The sequence below is a fragment of the Neopsephotus bourkii genome, unplaced genomic scaffold (genome assembly GCF_033783945.1).
Source record: "Neopsephotus bourkii isolate Nb327-2 ecotype Australia unplaced genomic scaffold, CSIRO-AGI_Nbou_v1 NB_1067, whole genome shotgun sequence".
NCBI lineage: Eukaryota > Metazoa > Chordata > Aves > Psittaciformes > Psittacidae > Neopsephotus > Neopsephotus bourkii.
Window position 1 is genome coordinate 1,476,921 of NW_026901555.1, and position 9,413 is coordinate 1,486,333.

Here is a 9,413-nt window from a genome sequence, read left to right on the forward strand (position 1 = left end):
TTAGATTTTCTTCTTTCATAAATCAGGAAAGAAATCACTGCCAGGCTTCGCACACAATTACTGGTGCTACCAAGTCAGGAATTCTAAATGCCTGATTCCTAGTAAGTTACCAGAATCATTAACCTATTTAACTATTAACAATGGACCTTTGCATTGCTAGCCAATCTAATACTAACAAATGAATACTTTAATCTCAATTAGTTACAGGTAAATCACTGCTCATCTGTAAAATCTGATGAATCAATCTATTAAAAGTCATTGCAAAGCTTAATTAGTTCATCAGCTGATTATTTGCTAAAGCTAGCCTTAAATTCTTAAATTTCACGCAGAGGAAGTATTTTTGACGGTTTACATGTGAGTACAACTCAAAAAGAAAATACCAAGAATTCTGATTTGTTTAGTTACATTTTACTTGGTGATTATTAGCCTTGCCAAATCTGCCTGGAATCAAACACTACTTGGCAAGCCATGTAGGTATTGCTGATGTATTCTCCCACTTGCAACTGATCTGCTCCCCACAGGATGAACAGTGAGTGTCCAAAGAAGCATTAGTTTCAGACCTAACGAGTGAGTACTGTGTCCCACCTGCCTACAAATGAGCAGTATAACACACTCAATACATTGGACATCTGGTGGTCTCAAAAGTCTGTATGGAGGTTGTAAGGGATTCTTGCGTTCTGCTGTGTCATCACTCCATCCTTCCTGAAAGCTATTACCAAGGGCACACTACATTAATGAGCAAACCTCAAAGAGACATCATTTCCTTCCCTGAGCAAATGGAGAAGTCGGGGGAAACTGGGTTGGAAGTAAACATACTCATCATTTCGTTCCCTCCTCTGTCAGCAGAGAGCTGACTGGACACGACAGAGGGAATATGCTCCATCTGGCAAGGGCTGCCTGCATACTCCCTGCTTGTGCAATGCTGCAGCTCAGGGGAAATATGATTCAGAGGACTGCCTCTGAGTCATAATTTCTTTCTGAGCTCCATCTGAACTGGTAAAGTTTTGTCCCATACTGGGAACAAGCAACAATTCCATCTCAGCCTACTTTTGAAGTGTGCAAAATTCAAAAGCACTCACTTTGTTCAGGGCATTAATACAAATTGTTTTCTACTGAGCACTACTTTGCAATGATAAAGGCAGCACTAATGTATTTTATATTGACAAAAAACAACCACCCACTGAAAACGATGCTAAACTGTAACGCAGTAGGTTTAGTATGAGTGTTTTCTGGAGTGTCTGTATTGTCCTGCTGTACATCTGAGATGACTCCATACCCATGTACAGGAGGGCCATCGGTCACACGAGGAATGCCCAGCCGCTAATCACGTAAATCTCACACAGCTCCCCTGCCAGGCAGTCACAACCCCGCCTGCCCGGGCCGCAGAGAGACCTGCCGCGGATCTCGCGAGAGACAAGGCCCGGCCGTTACTAGGGCAACCAGCCCTCCACCCCATCATTCTCTCCCGGGCTGCCTGCCGAGCGGCTGCGTGCGCCGGCTCCAGCGGCGAGTGGTACTCGTGGGCATCGCCCTCCCTGTATCCACCCGGCAGAGGTGCATGCTGCAACCCCGAGAGAGCTCCGACAAAAACGAGCCGCTGCCCAGGCCCCAGGCTGTGCCGGACCCCCTCACGGGTGGCGGATGGCGACAACGGAATGGCAGTGAGAGGTGTGACCGCACCGACGACCTTCTCACCTGGGGCAGAGATTTGAGAGGCAGCAGAAAGGTGATGGAAGGAGCATCGGGGAGTCCGACAAAGAGACAGACTGGTGGAACCATGCTCTGCCCTCCCTGAGAGAGCAACAGCCACTAGGGAAAAAACAAGCCCTAATCCTCCACCACTCTCTCTTGGTTGCTCTCACACCTTCCTCCCGTTTCTTTGCCAAAGGACCACCTTTATATGATCACAGCCTGGTGTGGGTTGGAAGGGACCTTAAAGCTCCAACCTCCTGCCATGGGCAGGGACACCTTCCACTAGAGCAGGTCGCTCCAAGCCCCTTCCAACCTGATGTTCATCAAACTCTTCTTCCTTCTCTGTTCACTGACTTTGCTATCTGCCTCACTGTTTCACACACATACTCCTTGAATGTCAGCAGTATTCTAAAATCCTAACAGAATCTGCTACATTTTTAGATGACCTCATAAAAACAACTTCAAAACTTGAGATACCCAACCCACACAACAGATAACCCATTTGATAAGTGAGGCATTACAGAGCAAAGGTTGCAGCTTGTCCACAGCAAATGTTTTTTTCCAAGAGACTACACAAAAGACACAACAAAAACACGGTTTGTACTGTTCACTCCTTATTTCTCCCTGAGGCTATCTGCTAGCCTGAAATGTACCACTAGCTTTCCTCACCAAACAGTGCAGTACATGGAAAGATACAGCACTGAGGACACAGTCCATACTACACAGACTTCTAGGTTTTTACCTCATCCTAACTTTAATTTGCTCCTGTAGTCTGACTCTTCCTGAGCAGCTGGACTGCATTACAACTGTGGCTGCATTAGCAAGAAAACACGAAGCAGTAGAGGGCAAAGAGTTGGTGCTGAAACCTTAATGTCCACTCTACGTGCATTTTGCAGTCTACCTGACAGTAGCTCTTGGTTGGTTCAATGAACAGATAATCCATCAACATGCTGCTGTACCACAGCTTCTGGTCTAATTTCATCCGAAAGGAATTCAGTTTGTGCACTCCAGGACTGCTACACATTGTAAATGAAAGCAGGTGAGTAGGGACAACTGAAAAATTGATTTCCAAGTTAACTTCTAATCCAAACTAAAATACTGACGTAGATACATCATGACTGTGCTCCTGGAATGCATCTTTTGGTTTAGATTCATCAAAAAGGAATTCAGTTTGCATGCTCCAGGAGTCTCTTCTTCAAAAGCAAACTCTTGAACCTAAAATGCTATTACAGACACCCCCGTTGCAATCAAGGCAGAGAGGAGCTCTGTTCTTTGCTTCACCCTATGCTTTCTTACAGAGCTCTACATGGTTAGTTTACTTCTTTGTGGGCATTTGTGCTTCAGAATGGTAAGGTTATGGGGATAGTGTCATTTACTACAGCCCAGTTCAATACACTGAAGAGACATAAACCACTCCTTTACTACCTTGCATGGGCTATCTACATTTAGATAAGAGTGTCTAAGGAAGAGACACGTGCAAAGCCTCTGTCAGCCCTTCCTGCAAATATGTAAAACTGGCTCATATAGCCAGGGGCAAAAGCACTTTCACCCTGCCTTTGCCAAGCACTGATGACTGCAGTTACCACAGATACTGTTTGAGGAAAGCTGAAACATAACCCTAAGCTGGGGCTTTCTTTGTAATGGCAATTGGCCATATTTGTTTTTAAAAAACCCAACACAGTAATAGTGTAGTTACAATATTATTTCTTACTGACGGAAGGTATCCTCACAAATGGATTATGCTGTCTCTGTATCACAAATGGAGGCATTTCTGAGCTGTCACTCAAAGATAGTGTAAAGCAAAAATACCAGCCCAACTTTTCCAACAGAAAGCTCAGACTCAGCTGAAAAAGAACACAACATGTGGCTGTGCCAGCCTCTGTGTGCAAAAGGATTCTATATGCCAGGATTCCTTCTTTCAGATATTTTCCCTGAAGTTAGATGGATCTTTTCTCTTTTCATAAATACTTTTCTTAAACTCAGGTGATCATTTGTTGCTAGATTACACAACATCACGTTTCTAACAAAACATCTTTATGCTCTTGGATCAGAAAGTAAAAGAAATCTAAATAAAGAGTTAGCTGTTTAACAACTGTGCATTTTTTCTCTAATTAAATTGTTCATAAACATTTAAAATATATACCCTTACATAACAGGGAATGGTAATTCAGACAAAGTTAGGGGAGTCCACAGGAAGTGTTTTAAGAGAATTAGTTTGTTGGCCATGACTAGAGTAAAAATTCAATATATTTTGCCATGCATATGAGAGAGTTCTTTCTTTCTTACACCAAAAAGAAAGGACAATTTCTGCCAATTAGACACCAGAAGAATATATAGAAGCTAAATGAAAACAGCATCACATGAAACTGTTTAAGTAATAGTTCATTAAGTGTGGCTGTGGTTGCGACAAGCACAAACACACTCGTTCCCCAAGACAGGTACCGCTGGAGAAACTGAGGTTAAAAACAATCTGACCTCCACTGGAATTCCAGTATTGACACTCTGAGACTGGAGCTGTCGTGAGAAGAAACAAGTACAAAACCACACACCTGTGGTTGCTCCCTGTCTTGCTAAAGAAACCTCCTCTAGAAAGGGAAGATACAAACTACCTAAAACTTTCCAAGGCAAAAAATAAAACTGAAAAGTAACAAATTTTTTGAAGTGAGGATGGAGATAGTGATTGCAGTAGCTGGATTATCCCGCATAAAGCTGGAACTTCTTATTTATAAACTGTCCCAGACACATTTCCTTTAACTTCCACTAAAGATTTTTTAAAACCAAAGAATGAAAGACATGCTGGCTAATCAATACAGAACAGTTTTTCAGCAGGTATGATATGCTAGCAAAGAAAGTGATAGGAAAGGGTCATCTGCACTCTGAAAAACAGTCCTTTCTGCTCATTAATGCTTGAAAACTAATGCTACTTGTACCACTTTTTATTTCCAGTTACATAAATGGGTATCTTTAATTTCTGTTCCACCCTGCTGTTCTCCAAAGAAAATCTGTGAAATTAGTGCGTAGCAGTCTGGTTTGTTCAGTAGTCTCCATATCTTACTGACCTGGACAGACAGACAACAAACTGTGTATTGCAAAAGGGCACATTTATGGTGTGGGGTTTTTTTTTTCACTAAAGTGGTTGCATAATATTTCACATAATCCCAAAGCTGTCATCACTATATAACCCAAATAGCAACTATCCGTTAACAGGAAAACAAGTAGGCAAAATAATCTTACTATTCATCCCTGATCCAGTGAGAAAACATTTTGCAGATTGGAGCGTATGCCTTTGAAAACCAGCATTCTGTGGCTCTTTTCACTGCATGGTGACACTATCCCCAATTATACAGAACAGTAAAGAAACCAAGCGTTTCTGTAGACAATTATGTGCCAGGATTAGATAGATGGTGAAAGGACAATAATGGAACAAGTAAACAACCGGATCTTCATTATTAAAGAGGTGCTGAGCACCCGCTGCTCTCTCTGAATTAAACTGGGCAACTTTCATTAACATGTCTGCCTTTAATCTTTGTGCCTAAAAATCTGAAATTTAAATCAATGCATTTTCATAAATGAGCATCATAGTAAGTGAAGGTTCTGGTATCTTACTTCTAACACAGTAAGGAGGGCTTGGATGAAAGAAATAAGAGTTTGTGTACCTTACACCCGGAAAATACACATTTAGGGGATGCACAGTAGATTCCATACAGTTGTAGGGATAAAGGAAGTGCTTAGCTTTCAGTGATTTTTATATACCCTTGATATCATAATACCTGAGGTTCTCAGTCATTAACAGATTTTATCTCCAAAGACACTCTTTTGAGGAAGGGAGGAATTATTATTTCCATTTAATGCCTAAGAAATTGAAGAACAACACAGACTGAGAGATTTGCCCAAGGATGTAGGGCAAACCTGCCACAAACTGAAGCAACGGCTTAGAATTCCCAATCCGTGCCTTAAACAGAGGCATTTTTGTCCTATCTTGGTTAAGAAATGTTGCAAACGTTCATTTTCTCATTCCACTAACGCTAACTTCTAGGGAAGAGTTTGGGCCATGAATATGTATTATGAAGAATTGCATTAGTTACTTTTACAAACTAAGTTAAAATAGTTAATAAAATGCTAGAAAAGTATATAAATCTATAAATTAGTGAAACAGTGTAACACTTGAACACTATGGAGCCTACCTATCACTCAGCATCCTTTGGTTGTTAAATAATTCTGGGGTATTTTAATTCTAAATTTCTACAGAGAGGTAATGTGGAGTTTCTTTCCTTTCTATGAACATGCCATGTGTAAGACTGGGCTAGGATTGTGTTCTACTATTCAAGAAAACTTTTTTTTTCTGTCTTTTACTGAGCAATTATTCCTATAGATGCAACTGAGGATGAGTATAATATACGCTAGTGAATCTGGAAGAAATGAGCAACAAATCATGTGTCATTGTAGCCACAACTTCTTGTATCTTAACTGAATTAATAATATTGCTCTTTGTGGAATTTCATGGGCACCTATACAGACCCACTGCTTGTCCCTCAATACTTCTGCAGCAGATGACATACACAACCCTCCATTTGGCTCAATGGTACAAATACCAATCGCTTAATTACTTCACATTACCAACATTATAGCCACTTGTGGAAACTGTGGAAATGAAAGAAATGGTTGCAAATTTCTGGTCTTCTACAGTGCATGCCTCATGTAGACACTTGGTGGGTAGAAAGAGCAAATAAATGAAACACAAAGCAAACATACCTCCAGTGCTATGAACTACAGGTTCTTCAAGTCTGGCAGAGATCAAGAGACACGCAGAGAGCACCTTGATTTCCCGTTACAGCTCCTGGAACACAATGCAACCACAGTTAAGGAAGCATTTCATACTCAGGCTATGTTTGTTTCTGTATGTAAAACTGAAGAACACAGAACTGACTCAACAGCACAGTGAGGCACTGACTTTACAGAGTGAACTATGGTGATGTGCCTGACCAATAGCCAGAGAAACACTGAGACAGAAACCTACAAAAGTTTAACTTGTAATAATTTGTGACATAAAAAGATAGTAAAACTAGATCACATCGCATAACTATTATTTCAGTAATAGATGGATCTCTTACACTAACATGTATTCTTACATATTTTAAATACAAGATAAAAATAAAAAAGCATTACTAAAGAAGCAATTAATTTTGATTCAATAACTGCATCAAAAGAATATTTATCTGAAAAGAGATAAAACAAATGAGTTATTCTTCCTACCAATGAAAGTTGAGAAAGCATATGCAAAACAGAGATCAGTTTGCAGTTCGGGGAACTATTTCCTAGTAGTCACATAGAAAACTGAGAACAAGTTAAGTTTCCAGGAAGGCTGAGCACTCTTTCTAAGCCAGAGAGGGCCCATCAGAAAAAAAAATCCATTTCCATAAGGTCTGTTTGTCTGAGCAGACATGCTCACCACCCTGATGTTGTACACAGCTGAATTAGGTATCTGTTGCTTTCTCAACTCCCTAGTAAAAACACTGCAAGCACAGTGTAAGAGGAAAGGCTTTAAAAGAGACCAGAAAACACCAGTACGTTTCTTCTTGCATACAGAGGCAGCTTACTCATAGTTACTGTCAAACAAGCCCAGAGGTTGATGACTAAAAAAAAAAACATAAACAAAATAGAAAACCCAAGCCCTTTCTTTCAGATTGTTTCCATTCTTCCTCCCACATGTAACCTTCAGCAACCAGCTGGAATAAGCATGCAGTGAATGCAGTTCACCTTGCTCTAAAGTCTTAAGGCTTTACTATATTTAAAACCACTTCAAATTTTCATGTATAAAGCATAGAAAGGAACCCAAACAATATATGGAAATGTGCAATCTCAGCTCCACCCAACTGAAGGACCAGCTAGAAAACAATGAAAAACAAAAGGAATGTATCTTCAAAACCCAAATTGATTCTACCAGGGGCTACGAACAATATAATGCAGTGTAATTGTATGGCTATTGGCTATTGCATGACAGCATTGCATGGCAGAATCAATGCTACTGTGTCTAATGGTGTATCTTAATACTAACATGTTTAAATGTCTTTAAAAAGTAAATTAAATCTCAGTTTCCTACTGTTTGTAGTATTTGTTTGGGGAATAATTACTTTCTGTAGTTACGTATTGCCATAACACTGATGAGCTATAATCATGGATAAGAACAGTGTGCTAGATGCTGTAAAAACACAAAAGATTGCAGTTTAAACACATGATGAGCAGGGAGTGAACAGATAGAGAATGAGGGAGTATGAAGAAATAATGAGGCATTAACAATCAAGCAATCAATATGTGAAGTATGAGATTCGGTGTGCCAGCTTCCAAACTGAGTTACTAGGGACTCCAAGGAGTATCTTTTCCCATGTGAGAGGCAGAAAGAAAGAAAACAGAGGTATTTATCTAGAACTTTCACAGGCGGGTGGTGGAAGCTGGTGTCAGGAGTTTGGGATAGATGCCATCTACATAATCAAAGGTGAAGTAGCCAAAGAACGACCTTGAAAGCAAGTCAAGTACATCAGGTTTGAGTGACAGAGGAGAGCTTGTAGAGACATATGGCCAGTATCACTGGCTAGCAAACGATATTTGCAGCTGTATTATGGGAAAAATAAGGTTATTTTTACACTTGCATGACCAGTGCAGGCAACCCCCTACCTCAAACTGAACATACCTTTGGCAGGGACACCTTTATTAGAAATAAGAAAGCTCCAGGGATGGCATCAGTAGACAACACCTCGATCTCCGCTGCCACACAATGGCTGCAGTGGTGCAGGCCAGCACAGGCAGGTGACAACCTGCTTCTCTTCTTGGCTTGACAGCTTCTGGGTAGGGTCACAACTGCTCTGCTTAATGGCAATTAAACGCCTCTGCCAGGACACCCGGTGAGCTGACAAGGGGAAGAATTAAGAGGAGGCCGATGAAGGGCTAGAGATGGCCCCATACCATCCAGTACTGTCTCTTAAATGGTGCAACATCCACACGTTGCTAGAGCATGCATCATCCAGTAACATCTAGCCCCGTATTTTAACAACAATCAATCTAAATGGAGGAGAGTGAATTTTACAGCACACAAATGTCCCTTCACAATCTGACAGCCAAACAGAGTGACTTTGCTCCTCACTCATCACGTTTTGATCTCAAACTCGGGCACTATACCCGTGGCCTCCTTTGGATACCACAGGCTGCAGATCACACGCTGTGCCCAGCACCAGCCCAGGCCGCTGATCGTGCCAAAGCAAGACTGCCGGGCACCAGGCACCGGGCAGCCCCCATGCTGTGGAGGTGCAGGATACCACAGGCCTGCACCCGAAGCGCCCTGTGCCGTACCGCGGGCGTTGCGCGCCGCTCCCCTCACACACCGGCTCTGCACGCGGCACTAACGGCCGCTCACGCGCCCACGGCGGGTTGTTTACTTCCTCCGAGGCGCGCGCCCCGCCACAGCCCCAGGCGCGCGGCGGCCCCCGCCCAGTTCCCCGCCGGCCAATCAGGGCCGCCGGCGGCCGCGCGCGCGCAGGGGCAAACTTGCCCCCCGCCGCCCCTCCGCCCCCGTAACAGGAGCTAGGCGAACGCAACGTCAGCCGGTAACTTAGCCGCTGATTGGCTGCAAGGCCTGCCCATCTCTACAAGGCCCTGCCTTCCGTCTTACTCGCGCAGCCGAATACACGCCGTTCCCCGCCTCCGCGATCCGTGTGTGTGAGGCGCGG

The 9,413-nt window shown here is 42.6% G+C and overlaps 1 long non-coding RNA gene across 1 annotated transcript in view; it reads right to left on the reverse strand.

Annotated features, from left to right (window-relative positions):
• Positions 1–8,606, reverse strand: part of LOC133216833 (uncharacterized) — a 37,840-nt gene extending 29,234 nt beyond the window's left edge. The window contains exons 1-2 of the long non-coding RNA XR_009726727.1: positions 8,381–8,606; positions 6,445–6,529 (exon numbers count right to left, since the gene is read on the reverse strand). This is a non-coding gene — a long non-coding RNA (uncharacterized LOC133216833). The remainder of the gene's footprint in view (positions 1–6,444; positions 6,530–8,380) is intronic.
• Between the last annotated feature and the right edge of the window lie 807 nt (positions 8,607–9,413).